The 14,770-nt window shown below is 46.1% G+C and overlaps 1 long non-coding RNA gene across 1 annotated transcript; it reads right to left on the reverse strand.

Annotated features, from left to right (window-relative positions):
* Positions 1 to 12,728: 12,728 nt before the first annotated feature.
* Positions 12,729 to 14,407, reverse strand: LOC150042071 (uncharacterized). Its single transcript, XR_016533668.1, has 3 exons — positions 14,358 to 14,407; positions 13,929 to 14,035; positions 12,729 to 12,862 (listed from the first exon to the last, which is right to left on the reverse strand). It is a non-coding gene; the product is annotated as an uncharacterized LOC150042071 (long non-coding RNA).
* Between the last annotated feature and the right edge of the window lie 363 nt (positions 14,408 to 14,770).

The raw sequence follows: 14,770 nt of genomic DNA on the forward strand, positions 1-14,770 counted from the left end.
AGATCCAGTGGCCTGGGAGAGGATCCTGGTGGGCGGGTGGGAGCTGGGACAGCTCCGCCTCCCCTGGTGGGGTGCTGAGTCTTAGGGTCCGCCCGCTCGTCAGTCTCCAGTCAGAGGGCTGGGGGTTGAGCCCGTTGGGCGGGTGGGAGTTGAGACAGCCCCGCCTCCCTTGGTGGGGTGCTGGGTCTTATGGGTAGCCCGCCTGTCAATCTCCAGTCAATGGCCTGAGGGAGGGGGCTGTTGAGGGGAGGGACAGGCTTCTAAATTCCTTGCCCCCCTGCTCCCGCCAGTCTTTCTCGGGCGGGGTGTTGGGGTCTGAGTTAAGTTCTATTGTTTGGCACCCTCTCCGCTTTCCCGATGTGTTTGGGGACACGCTGTATTACTCACGCCTCTGCGTCCGTCTGCGGGTGCTCCACGGTGGTGGGGAGTCTTTCACTCCCCTCGGGTCCGCGCCGCCGCCTGTGTTCTGCGTCTGGGCTCCGCTGCTTGCTGTTCTGGTTCCGCGTCTGGGTTCCGCTGCTTCCGCCATTCGCTGGCCCGGTTCTGTGCTGGTTTCTGCAGCCGTTGGGCTCCCAGCCTGGCGCCCTCCACTGCCGCCGCTTTTCGTGGATTAGAGCCGGTGCCCGCCCCGCTTTCCCCGCGTGGAGCCGGTGCCCGCTCAAGCCGCTGTTCACGGCTTGGTCCTGCGCCAGCTGCCGCTTTCCGCGGCCTTCCCTGGCTTTCTCGGCTTGGATCCGGCGGCGAGAGGTGGGGGAGGGGTCCTCATGTTCCTAATTCTTAGAGAAAGTTGGATGTGAGCTTTATCTGGATTTCTTTTCCGGTTTGAGTCCTCCTCCGTTGCTTTTTGAGTTTGTTGTTGTGGATTTCTTAAGGTAGTTGGCTCGTGGGACTCCCTGGTTCTCTCTTTTTGTCAGAGAGAGCTAGGCAGCGTCCCTAGTGTCTCGGCACCATCTTCTGTCTGTAATTAGGATCTTAACATAACATTTTTAAATCATATTGCCATAGTTTCATTATTCTCTCCTTTGTGTTTAAAACATATGTGTAAAGATTCTGTGCATTTGTCTATGTAATATTTATAGAGAGAAAAACAAGTTTCAGATTATGCCCCCTCCCCCAGAAAAAAGAAAATAAAAGAAATAACCAGCCTTTTGGGGCTGGAGGTGTGGGTCACTTGTTAGAGTGCTGGCTAGGCACCAAGTTCAAGTCCTGGTATGGGGCCTAAGATTTAAAAGAAATTTTGCCATGGGACAATTCTAATTTGCTTTTATTGTCAGCATTCTTTGTGTCTGAGTTACTTCCCTGAGTCCTCTCAGCTTCAGGGATGGTCCAGAGCATTTCCTGTCCAATTTCTGCTGGAAAATTGATATCCTCAATCACCCAAGAATGCAATTCCTTCCCTCCTATGTTTTTCTTATAACCCAGAATTCCATTAGAGATACAGTAAGACATTTTGTAATGGTAATTGTCTTAAATGTTTATGTATATGAAGAATTTTGTAATAATAATCAAAAAGCTTATTTGTGTGCCATGGAAAATAAAAATGAATTTACAGAGGAAGGTTTCAGTAACACTTCTTGCTTAAAGGATAGTTTTGCCAAACAGGTTGGAACTCAAGACCTTGCACTTGTACACAGGCACTCTACCACTTGAACCATGCACCCAACCCCTTTCTGCTTTTCTGATTTTTCAGGTTTAGGGTCTCACATTTGGTTTCCCTCCCCTTGGAGCCGCCTTAGACCTAGGATCACAGACATAGCCCCACATGCCCAGCTGACACATTGAAACACCCACAGATGCCAGGGCTTGGAATATCTGCCCTGTGATGATTGACAGCCCTTGGCACTCTTGGGGCAGGGGTGGAACCTTTAAGGGGCGTGGCCTAGGCAGAAGCTGGGCCCTTGGAGGCTGTTTAGTGAGGAGGTTGGTGTGTGGGGTGTGGCCTAGTGAACAGATGGTAGGCCTGGCTCCTGTTCACCTGCCACCACTGGAGGAAGGGGACTGCACTGCCAGAAACCCTCCTCAGGGTCCGGTTACCTAAGCCTCTGTTTCCCCACGCTGTCACTGTTGGAATGAACAGTTGCATCACCTCCTGTCCCACACACATTACTCTCACTGGCAGCTGTCTTAGCTTATTATACCCTGGGCTCTAGGCCAGAGGGTGGGAACATGGAGAAGGGAGGGGCTGGGAAACCAAGTCTGGGTTTAGCCCCAACTCCCCTAGGGTGTCCTTGGAAAAACCCTCTGAGTGTGGGGGAAAAAAGAACAAATGGCAAGCAAACCTCGGGATGCAAAGCCTGCACCAGGCTGTGACCAGTAGGGAGCGGTGAAAACAAATGTAGGGCCTGGGATGTCTGGGGATTTGGTAAAGGTCATTATTGTGACCTTGGACAACCCCTGGCAGCCCAGATTTCAGAAGAGGGAGACACAAGACCCCTAAGCCAGGGCTAGGTCCAAAGTTCAACCCCCAGGATTGGTGCATGTGTGTGTGCACGAATGCGCACACACACACACACACACACACACACACACACACACACACACACACACACTGAGTTCTCAGAAAGACTCACATCCAGAATTCATCTGAACCACACAAACAGGAAGATCATGATTTAAGGGCTAGTCAAGAAAAAGGTAGTGAGACTTTGACCCTAAGACCAAAGTAAAAACAGAATTTTCTTCTGAGGATCACAGTTCAAAGCCAGCCCAGGCAGGAAACCAAAGTCTGTGAGACTTTTACCTCTAATGAACTACTCAGAAAAAGCCAGGTCATTTGGGGCTGGGAATGTGGCTTAGTGGTAGAGTGCTTGCCTAGCATGCATAAAGCCCTGGGTTCAATTCCTCAGTACCATATGAACAGAAAACCTGCAAGTGGCACTGTAGCTCAAGTGGAAAAGTGCTAGTCTTGAGCAAGAGAAGTTCAGGGACGTCCCCAAAGACCTCCAAGGAGCTGAGCTGAATCCAGTTGACGCGCACAAGTGTTTTCTTGCAAGCTGGAGCCTAGACTCACAACCATTGGCAATGCAGGTCAGAGTTGAGAGCCCTGACTCCTTTGTTTCCAGGGGTTTTATAACTGACCATATGGCGCTACTTGACCATGTACAGGGGCCAATAGGATTGTAACATTCATGCAGAACTGCACAATTTCGTAAGTCACAGTGAGTGGCCATTCCAATCATAACCTGTTTCTGGGGACTCATTTGAATTGCCCTATCTTTTTCTACTTGACTTTGGCGGGCAAGAGGAGGAATCAGCAGCTGTGGCAGGAAGGGTGGGGCAGCTGCCCTTATGTCTCTTCCTGATTGGGTTCCTGCACTTAGTTCCTTGCCTTTAGTTCCTGAGTTCTGTTCTGGGGAGTTGACAGTTCCCAGCTTGTTTGGGAACTTCTGTGTTGAGTTTCTATGGGGTCTGGGTTAGTTTAAGTTACATAAGATTCATGTTTCACCAGTTACCCACTCAATTGTGTTCATCCTGGGATGAGAAAGTAGCTGGTGGAGGTGGCTCACACCTGTCATCCTAGCTACTTAGGAGGCTGAGATCTGAGGATCGAGGTTCAAAGCCAGCCCAGGCACAAAAGGACCTGGGACTCCAATTAACCTCTAGAAAAGGGGAAGGGGGGCTTGGCTCAAGGGTAGGGTGGTAGCCTTGAGCTGAAGAGCTCAGGGACAGCGTCCAGGCCGAGTACAAGCCCCATGACACCCCCCCCCAAAAAATACACAAACGTGATGTGATTAGGCTTCTGTAACCTTTGGCCTTTAGGTGGGAGGAGACATGGTGTTTTGACACAGGTTCCTGCTCTTCAGCTGAGGCTTGCCTGGAGGCTCCCCACGTAACACAAGCAAACCTGAAACTCAGACCTTCCTACTTGAGCTCCCCAAGCGCTAGAATTGTAGGCATATGTTACCATACCTGGTTCTTTTCACTTAAAAAAAAATCTTTTGTAATGAAAGGTTCTTGCTTGACTTAGGCCCAAAGCACTCATCAATCCCTATGATGTGTGCTTCTCCATCTGGTAGCATAAAGCATTAGATTGGAAAAGAAAACATGACTTCGCTTCACCCTTGGATCTGCTGTGCACGTGTAACAGTGTTAAAGGGGAAGGGAAAGTTACAGCAACCATCCCAGAAGCCACTGAGGTCTGGAAAGGCAGGGATGAGAACGCTATCCAAACAACCGGCTCAGAGCTCGGCAGAGCAACAGAACAGAGTTCAGCGCTCTTTCTCCTGTGACATGTTTATTTGCACTGAAATGCTGTTTGATGTGATTCAGTGATCTGAGCCAGGCTAGCACAGTACCAATGAGATAAGATTAGCTTTCTTGTTTCCATATCCTGGAACTCATTTCCCTTAGCTTCTTCCTGTATGAACATATGCACGTAGTTTTGAGTTATTGTGTTTTACTGCTAGGAAAATCCTAGGCTCATATTAATTATGATAAATGAGGGAAACCATGGAGCCTATGTTTCTTGGGTCTGGTTTACTTCACTTAATATGATTTTTTCCCCCAAGTCCTTACAAATGGGGAAATGTCATTCTTTCTGATGGCAGAATAGAATTCCATTGTTTAATATATACTGTACCTTTTTGATCCATTCGTCTACCGAGGGGCATCTGAGTTGGTTCCATATCTTAGCTGTGGTGAATATTCCGGACATTTGGATAAGTACCCAGCAATGGAATTGATAGGTCATCGGGGAACTCTATGCTTAGCCTTTCGAGGAACTGATGGTTGTTGTTTTTAATGTTCTATGTGAGGGTATTTCTTTGCTATTCTTTTTTCTCATTTTCTTTTCCTTATGGTTTATCCTCTGTTGCTGTGTCTGACTTTGGTACCTAGTATATTTATTTGCTTTTATGAATCAGGGAAGGGAAGGGGAAAAACAAGATGATGAGTCAAAGGATGAACAAAATGTAACTAATCCCTCTATATTATCACTGTGATAATAAAAATTAATTAAAAGAAAAAACCAATTTTCTTTCTAATGATTAATATTTAGGGGAGAGGGGTCGGTCAAGTGCCTTGAACCCCAGGCCTGGGCACTGTCTCTGAGCTTTTCTGCTCAAGGCTACCGCTCTACCACTTGAGTCACAGCTCCCACCTCCATCAGTTTTTGTAGGCCAATTAGAGATAAGAACCTCTTGGACTTTTCTTCCTTACGCTGGCTTGGAACCCTTATCCTCAGATCCCAATCTTCTAAAAGTAGCTAAGATTAACAGGCATGAGCCACCAGTGCCTGACTTTTTAAAAAGTCTTTTTTAAACTATGTGCTCTATGTTTATTCAGGCATTTGACTTGTGTCCTGTACAAGTTAATAATCAAGCATCTGATTCAACACACCAGCCCCAAACACTGGCTGATGAATAAACAAAGCCCTTGGTTTCATATCTTGCAAAGTTCTTGGGGAGCCAAAGGAAACCTCCAGCAATATTTATATTTAATCACCAGCTGTTGCATGTTCCTGGAGACTTCCTGGAGCCTATGCCTAGAGACACAGGCCTTTCAAAGAAGCCTGAGAATGATGAAATCAGAGCCCACAGATTCTGGTGAGTGCCAATTACTCCCCAACTAAACTTGCACTAAAACTACATTGAAGAACATATCCAGTGAATATTTTGGTAAATGTCCTGGGACTTGAACTCATTGCCTCGGTGCTGCCCCTCAGTTTTTCTTGCTGAAGGCTGGCACTGTATCAGTTGAGCCATGGCTCTATTTCTAGCTTCTGGGTGGTTCCTTGGAAATAGGAGTCTCACGAACTTTCCTCCCCAGCCTGGCTCCAAACCAAAAACTCAGCCTCCTGAGGGGCTAGAATGCCAGGTAGGAGCCACTAGTACCCAGCTACCATTTTACTGTTACCAGTTGACTGTGCAAATATCCCTGTTATGAAAGTCAGGGTAATAATTACAAATGCTACTTATTACATCCTGTATATTTCCATTAGAGCTGCAATCTCTGGTATTTAAAGATGAAGAATATGATAACCACTGTTTATCTCCACAAAAACGTATGCAAAGGCTTTCTTGGTACTAGGCATCTTCTTAGTATGTTAGATATGTGGAGTGATTGAATCTTAATAGTTTTTGAATGCACTGAGCTTCCAGTGATTTTCTTTCATTACTCTTCCATTGTAGAGAGAAGGGTGAGTTCTTGTGTCTTTTGCCACAGTGCTGGGCTTTTGACAAGACAGAATACTAAAAACACTTTGTTGTTGTTGTCACTGTTGATCCTGGGACTTGAACTCCGGGTCTGGGCCCTGACCCTGATTGTTTCTGCTCAAGGTTAACACTCTACCACTGGAGCCACAGTTCCACTTTCAGTTTTCTGATGGTTCACTGGAGATACAAGTCTCATGGACTTTCTTGCCCAGGCTGGCTTTGAACCCAGATCCTCAGATCTCAGCCTCCTGTGTAGCTGGGATGACAGGCTTGAGCACCAGCGTGGGGCAAGACCTTTTTGTTTCCAAATGAGAGGCCCCAGTGTCCTGTATAATTCACACCAGAGGGAGAGCCAGCAGACCTTTTTCAAAACCAACTGAAGGAGGCCAAAGGTCAAAGTTGAGTCTTTTTCAGTGGGGTTGACAGAGGGCAGAATGGAGACCCTCACGTCACAGGGAGCAGAAATCAACATGGTCATGCCCGGAAGAAGAGCCAGGACAGATCAACTCCCTGCCACCTTGACCAGCCAATCAGTCTTCAGCATCCCTCAGCTCAATTAGCTCCTTAGATTCACCCACTGGTGAAACCACCCCTTCTCCATTTGACTGGTGTCTGGAACATTCTCCCACACACACCTGGAGTTTCTTGGGCTTGAGTCAGCTCCCCGCCTTTGTTAATCTCATGTCTCTGTCCCCCAAGACTCCAACAACTTTTAATTTATTGATTTGGGGTGAGGCGGGCAATCCCATGAGTTACAATGAGGGATCAGAGGTTCCAGAGCACAATGCCCTCTGGAAGGTTCAGGTCCAACAGAGTTAATTCCCCAATTTAAAAGTACGCAAGTCAGTCCAGCGTGCAAAGTTCAGGCACTGGACTTAGTTTAATAAAGGTTCTCAGGTTATATCAATATACAGAAACTGCATAAACCTTTTGTGTGTATGTGTCTATCAGTCCTGGGGCTTGAACTCACCGACTGCAGGCTATCCCTGAGCTTTTTTGGCCTAAAGCTAGTGCTTTACCACTTTGAGCCACAGCTCCACTTTTGGCTTTCTTGCTGGTTCATTGAAGAGGAGAGTCTCAAGGACTTTCCTGCCCAGGCTGGCTTTGAACCGAGATCCTCAGTCTCAGCCTTCTGAGTATTTAGGAGCAGTACAGGTGTGAAGCACTGGTGCTGGGCCATATATCTTTTTATATTATTATTATTGGCAGTCCTGGGGCTTGAGCTCAGGGCCTGGGCACTGTCCTTCTCTCAAGGCTGGTGCTCTACCTCTTGAGCAGCAGCTCCACTTCTGGCTTTTGGTGGCTCACTGGAGACCAGAGTCTCACAGACTTTCACACCTCAGTCTTCAGATCTCAGCGTCTTGAGCAGCTAGGATGACAGTGTGAGCCGCTAGCGCCCGGCTCCAGGATGTTTTATTTCAATCAGTATGACTCGTGTTATATTTCCAGCATGGGTTTTATTTCTCACAAATTGACTGTCCTATGCATAGGGACAGTCCTAGCCAGAGGCCAAGCTGGGTAAGGGACACCCCCAAATGCAGGCTTTTAAGCAGATACACATTCCCCTAGGTATGCACCAAGGATAAGGTTTAAAGATTATTCTACAGGGTAAGATATTAGTCAAGCTTATCTTACATGGATGAGGTTTTACAATCCTCAGGTGTTCTTATCAGTGAGGTAAACACCAGATGTTCTTATCAGTTAGGTTCCACTATATGGCAGCTTAGTTTGGCTCCCGACACCCCACCCCCTCTGTCCATTCATGGAGATGTGTTACCTCTTTTACTCCGTCATTCTATGACTCCAATTTTTTTTCTTTTTTTTTTTGCCAGTCCTGGGGCTTGAACTCAGGGCATGAGCGCTGTCCCTGAACTTTTTCCCCTCAAAGCTGGTGCTCTACCACTTGAGCCACAGCTCCACTTCTGGGTTTTTTTTGCCAGTGGTGGGTTTGAGCTCAGGGCCTGAGCACTGTCCTTGGACTTTTTCAAGGCTCTAGCTCTCTACTTCTGGGTTTTTTTTTTTTTTTTGCCAGTGGTGGGTTTGAGCTCAGGGCTTGAGCACTGTCCTCGGACTTTCTCAAGGCTCCAGCTCTACTACTTGAGCCTCAGCACCACTTTCAGCTTTTCTCTAAGTATGTGACACCGAGGAATTGAACCTGGGTCTTTGTGCATGCTAGGCAAGCACTCTACCACTGGGCCAAACTCCCGGCCCTACACTTCTGAGTTTTTGCTGGTACCTTGGAGATACCAGGTTCTAGGGTTTTATTTTGCAGTCTGGCTTTGAACTGTGATTCTCCTATCTAAATATCTTGAGTAGCTGAGATTATAGGCATGAGCCACTGGCACCTGACGCTTGACTTAATTAGGTGTCTAAGTTAGAAGAGATTAGAAGGAAAATGACAGAAAACAAAGCTAGGGGTTGAAATGACCTCACTTAATTTCCATGTCCAGTGGTGGACAGCAAATTAGGAAATCTGTGTGAAGCTTTGTGCTGTAACTTATTTGGTCTAGTGTGACTCAGAAGGATTATTTCGTTGTTAGATGAAGAATTGGAATGAGGGAGAAGAGTGGAAAAGATGAAAACGATCAAGACTCATTGAAGTGCCATGTCAGGGGCTGGCAACTCACTCTGCCATCCCAGCTAATCAGGAGGCTGAGATCTGAGGATCAGGGTTCTAAGCCAGCCCGGGGCAGAAATCCATAAACTTCTTATCTCCAACAAACCAGCAACGAGGCAGAAGTGGAGGTGTGGCTCAAGTGGTAGAGCACCACAAAAGCTCAGGGACAGTGCCCAGGCCCTGAGTTCAAGCCCCAGGACCAACACACACACACAAGCATACATACACACACACACACACAGACACACACACACAGAGAAATAATGCCTTGTACTCCTAGTTAGACATGGTGAATTGAAACTCTTTTACAACTTCTTGAAGGTAAAGATAATTGTGAAAAGGAAAGAAGTGATATGAGTTTCAGGTGGAAAATGTGTAAATCGCCATCTTTTCAGATACTACGGGCCTTTGAAGGTGGCTGTGTCACCACATGTGTGATGCACGATTGACTCATATTCCCCATATGCTCTGACACCCCTACCTCCAGAGAACCCCAGAAAGGAAATTAACAACTTTTCCCTCCAGTAACATCTCTGTGCCTACCCTGAACTTTATTCATTGTACTGCAAATCAGTATACTGTACCCCTGACCCCCAAAATGCAGGCTTTTTTCCCTCCAATCCTGAGGCTTGAACTCCCTGCCTGGCCACTATCCCTTAGATCTTTGGCTCAGGCTGGCTTCGAATCCAGGTCCTCAGATGTCAGTCTTTTGCATAGCTGGGATTCTAGCCATGAGCTATTAGGATCCCAGCTACAAGCAGACAGTATGTAGAGGAGGAGACACGGGGTAGGAGAGAGCTGGAGGCAGCTGGACACTGGGCGTAGCTGCTTGGTTTGCTGCAGATCCACTTTCTCTCTGCGTAGACCCTGGCGCTACTAATTCCAGCTTCATTCAAATAGGCGTATTCCCCAGAGCCTCCCACTTCCACCCTAGAGCCAAGCAGAAACACGTGCATTACTCACATTTGGGTATTTACTTGCTTTTGTTCATTTTTCTTTTTTCTTTTTGTCAAGTGTGGGGGCCGCTGGCCCTAAGCTTCTGTGTTCAGGACTAGCCCTGCTTTCCCATTATGAGCACAGCACCATTTCTTGCTTTTTTTTTGTGGTTCATAGGAGGTAAGAGTCTCATAGATTTTCCTGCCTCGGCTGGTTTCAAACTCTGATTCGCAGATTTCAGCTTCCTGTGTAGCTAGGATGACAGGTGAGAGCCACCAGCACGCAGCTTGTTGTCTGTAGGGTTTTAATTTTTCTTTATTGTCTTTATTTTTTTTGCACAGTCTTACTTGGATTTTTTTAGTCATATTTCAAATGACAAGTGTTTAAAAAGGGAATCTCTATATACAATCACTGGCACTTAGTTTTTAGAACATAATCAAAATTCAGCTAAGGGTTTGTATATCATGGATACATATTAATTTATGAAATAAAACTTGTCTGTAGAGTCATAGGTTTTTATGTCTATGTAGTTATGTTTATATTTCCAATACCATGTCCATAGCATTGGGTCCGCAAATATTGAGTCCTCGTTCTTGTACTGTTTGGTCTAATAGCCAATAGTAATGCCCTTCATATTTCTACAGATACAACTGTATGCTTTTACACTGCTTATGTTCCTATGGCTACAGTAGAATTTGCACATTCTGCTGTTTCTTGTAGTTGTCTATGAACAGGTGGGAGATGTCTTCTTATTCAAACTCATGGAGAAGCCAGGCTTGGTGACGCACCCCTGTAATCCCAGCCACTCAAGACGCTGAGAACTGATGATCAAGGTTCAAAGCCAGGAAAGTCCCTGAAATTCTTATCTCCAATGAACCACAAGAAAACTGTGCTGTGGCTCAAGTGGTAGAGTACCAGCCTTGAGCACAAAGCAAACACACAGACACACACAGACACAGACACACACACACACACACACACACACACACACACACACACTCTAGAGGGTGCCACACACACACACGCACACTCTAGAGGGCGCCAGGAGTTTGGTCTAGTGATAAGAGTGCTTGCTTTCCATGCACGAAGACTCAGTTTTGATTCCTCAGTACCACATACATAGAAAAAGCTGTACGTGGCGCTGTGGCTCAAGTGGTAGAGCTCTGCCTTGAGAAAGCCCAAGGCCAGTACTCAGGCCCTGAGTTCAAGCCCCAAGACTGGCCAAAACCTAGAAAGTTTGAAAGTGATGTATTATAACATTTATTTCAAATGATAAAGCATTTGTTTAGCTTCCCAAAGCATAACACAGATGTTAATCTCTAGAATTGCATGTGTGGCTTTAGTAAAGTAAACAGCAAAATATTTTCACTCCCTTCAACCCAGAATAAAGTCCAATTGATTACATTTAATTTTACAAACACAACTATACTATTAAATTCCAAAGTATATATTTATATTGTTTCGGGAAGCAAAACTCAGGCACTAATCCTGTAATAACTGTATACTTGGCTTTAACAAAATAAACATCATCACGTTCTTCTCTTCAAAGCAGGCTAAAATCTCTTCTATTTAGTAATATTTTATAACTATAATTTTACAGGTCAACTGCAGGGCTGGTAGGAAGATGACAATAATATTTCTAGGGAGACCTTGATATAAATACTTGATGTGAAATTAAAATAACACATTGCTCGACAGAAGGCTCCAGTTCTAGTTCTGAAAACGTATAAAGTGGCTACAGTGCTGGTGGCTCACACCTGTCATCCCAACTTACTCAGGAGGCTGAGATCCAAGGATCATGGTTCAAAGCCAGCCCGGGCAGGAAAGTCTGTGAGACTCCTCTCTCCAGTGAAGCATCAAAAAGGTGGAAGAGAGCCGGCGTGGTGGCTCACGCCTGTCTGACTAGCTACTCAGGAGGCTGAGATCTGAGGATCGAGGTTCAAAGGAGACCCTCATCTCCCATGGAGCACCAAAAAGCCAGATGTAGCACTATGGCTCAATGGTAGAGCACCAACCTTGGGCAAAAGAAGAGAAGAAAAAAAAGGTTACAAAACAAACAAAAAAACAAGGCCAGGAGTTTGGCCTAGTGGTAAAGTGCTTGTCTAGCATGCATGAAGACCAGGGTTCAATTCCTTGGTACCCCATTACAAACAGAAAAAAAAACAAGCTGGAAGTGGTGCTGTGGTTCAAGTGGTAGAGCTGTAGTTTTTTTTTTTTGCCAGTCTGGGCTTGAGCTCAGGGCCTGAGTACTGTCCTTGGACTTTTTCTCAAGGTTAGAGCTCTACTACTTGAGCCTCAGCACCATTTCTGGCTTCTTTTTTCCATGTATGTGGTACCAGGGAATCGAACCCGGGTCTTCCTGCATGCTAGGCAAGCACTCTACCACTAGGCCAAGCTCCCAGCCAAGATCTAGTCTTGAGAAAGCCCAAGGACAGTGCTCGGGCACTGAGTTTAAGCCCCAGGACTGGAAAAAAAATTTTTAAAAGAAATATAATTTTAAGAAAATAACAATTTAATATAAAAATATATAAGTAAAAAAGAAAAATAATAAATTAACAAAAATGATGAAAAATAATAGTAAATAATTAAAATTTTTAATGAATAACAAAATAAAGAAGGAAAAAAGCTAATTATCAATCCAATCAAAGTTGTCAGGGGACACACAGAGATGAAGGCAGAGAGAGAAACCCCAAGTTGTAACAAGACGGAATGTCTCCTGAGGGGTACCAGGTATTTTCTTATTTTTCCTTTTTTGTGGGTCATGGAGCTTGAACTCAGGGCCTGAGCACTGTCCCTGAGCTATTCAGATCAAGGTTAGTGGTCTACTAATTAAGCCACAGTGCCACTTCTGGTTTTCTAATGTTTCACTGGAAATAATGCTCATGGAATTTCCTGCTTAGGATGGCTTTGAACCCAGGTCCTCAGATGTCAGTCTTTTGCATAGCTGGGATTCTAGGCATGAGCTATGAGGATCCCAGCTACAAGCAGACAGTATGTAGAGGAGGAGACCCGGGGTAGGAGAGAGCTGGAGGCAGCTGGGCACTGGGCGTAGAGGCTTGGTTTGCTGCAGATCCACTTTCTCTCTGCGTAGACCCTGGCGCTGCTAATTCCAGCTTCATCCAAATAGGCATATTCCCCAGAGCCTCGAACTTCCACCCTAGAGCCAAGCAGAAACACGTTCAGAATTCACATTTGGCTGCACACTTGCTTTCTTTTTCCTTTTTTCTTTATGTCAGTTGTGGGGTTTGAACTGGGGGCCTGGATGCTTTCCCTGAGCTTTTGTGCTCAAGACGAGTCCTGCTCTCCCATCATGAGCCACAGCACCACTTCTGGCTTTCTGTTTTGTGGTTCATGGAAGATGAGAGGCTCACAGATTTTCCTGCCTCTGCTGGTGTGGAACCCTGATTCTCACACCTCAGCCTCCCGTGTAGCTAGGATGACACGTGAGAGCCACCAGCACGCAGCTGTGGCCTGTCTTTTCTTTTTCATTGTTTTTTCTTTCTTGCCAGTGCTGGGCTTGAACTCAGGGCCTGAGCACTGTCCCTGAGCTTCCTGGGCCCAAGTTTAGAGCTCTACCACTTGAGCCACAGCACAATTTCCAGCTGTTACTGTGTATGTGCTTCAGAGGAATCGAACCTAGAGCTTTGTGAATGTGAGGCAAGCATTTTAGCACCAGGCCACAACCCGGATGCTAGGTGTGGTTCTAACAGAAGTAAGAGACTAGCGCTCATCTGACTTTAGTGCTGAGCACTGATGACTGAGTTGCGTTTCTTCTCCATTCTCAAAGTCCTGGTGTGAATGCCACCTGTCTGTCCATCACCCGTCCATCCCAGTCACACTAACCACGCATTCATTCATGACCCACGGCCACCTGTGGGCTCCCTAGACGTGACCTTCACTCAGGCTCAACTGTTTCCAAAATGCAGAAAAATAAACCATCATCAACAACAACAAATCCATGCTGGGTTCCAGGACTCACAGCTGTCATCCAGCTACTCAGGAGGCTGAGATCTGAGGATCACAGTTCAAAGCCAGCCCTGGAAGAAAATCCATGAGACTCTTACCTCCAATAATACTATTTAGCAAAAGCTAGAAGTGGCGCTGTGGCTCAAGTGGTAAAGCGCTGGCCTTGAGCAAAACCTCAGGAACAAGGGCCCAGGCCCTGAGTTCAAGCCCCAATCCAGACCCAAAACAAACAAACTGAAGGTTGGTTGAAAACGTACAAGTTGGTGAAGTCTGTGTTGTCTGCCCACTTCCAACTGTGTTTTGAGGATTCTCTTCTAAGTCCAATCCAATGATCGTACAAATCTTTATGTCTTTTCAAGAAATTCTGTAATAAAACACAGTACATTGAAAATGAGAGTCCTTGTCTTTTGGATGTATTTTGTTTTTCTGTCAAAGGCCGGCTTCAAACTGTGATCTCACATCTCAGCCTCTGAGAAGCTCTGTATTAGGACTAATAATTCTTTTTCTCTTCTTTGTGTGTATGTGCCAATCCGACTTTCACAATTTGTCTTGGAACTTCGATCCTCCCATCTCAGCCTCTTGGGTAGCTGGATGACAGCGTGAGCTCCTGGCGCCAACCCTTTAACTTCACACAACCTCTCCAAGTCGCGGTGGGGTGTCTTCAGCACCCCAAAAGCTTTTCTTACCAGGTCGTAGATGGTGTCAAAAGTGGCCAGATTGGCTCCAGAGGAGGCACAAAAGTCCTGACTGGACATCCAGTTCCTTGTGTCCTCAGAAAAATAGAAACACTGATTCCCAAAGCCAATCCACTCTCTTGGACAGGAAGAAAACAGGCTGTGCTCTGGAATGCGGCTTTCTGCTTGGTTCACTAACACACAATGGATTTGCTTTATAATCAGTCTTCTGTTTTCTGTGCCCATCCCACGGCCTAAGCCACACCTTGGCATTCAAAACCACTCACCTGCTAGAATCACCGTTAGTACAACTGTCGTCCCTAACAGAAGCACAATAGTCAACAGACAGCAGTGGCGTTTGGCGGTGGTGATAAGCAACGATATTTCTGTGGGTTTTTCCTGGAGCTCCATCACTGCAAACAGGG

This window comes from Megascapheus bottae, chromosome 37 (assembly GCF_031878675.1).
Source record: "Megascapheus bottae isolate mThoBot1 chromosome 37, mThoBot2.hap1, whole genome shotgun sequence".
Lineage (NCBI taxonomy): Eukaryota > Metazoa > Chordata > Mammalia > Rodentia > Geomyidae > Megascapheus > Megascapheus bottae.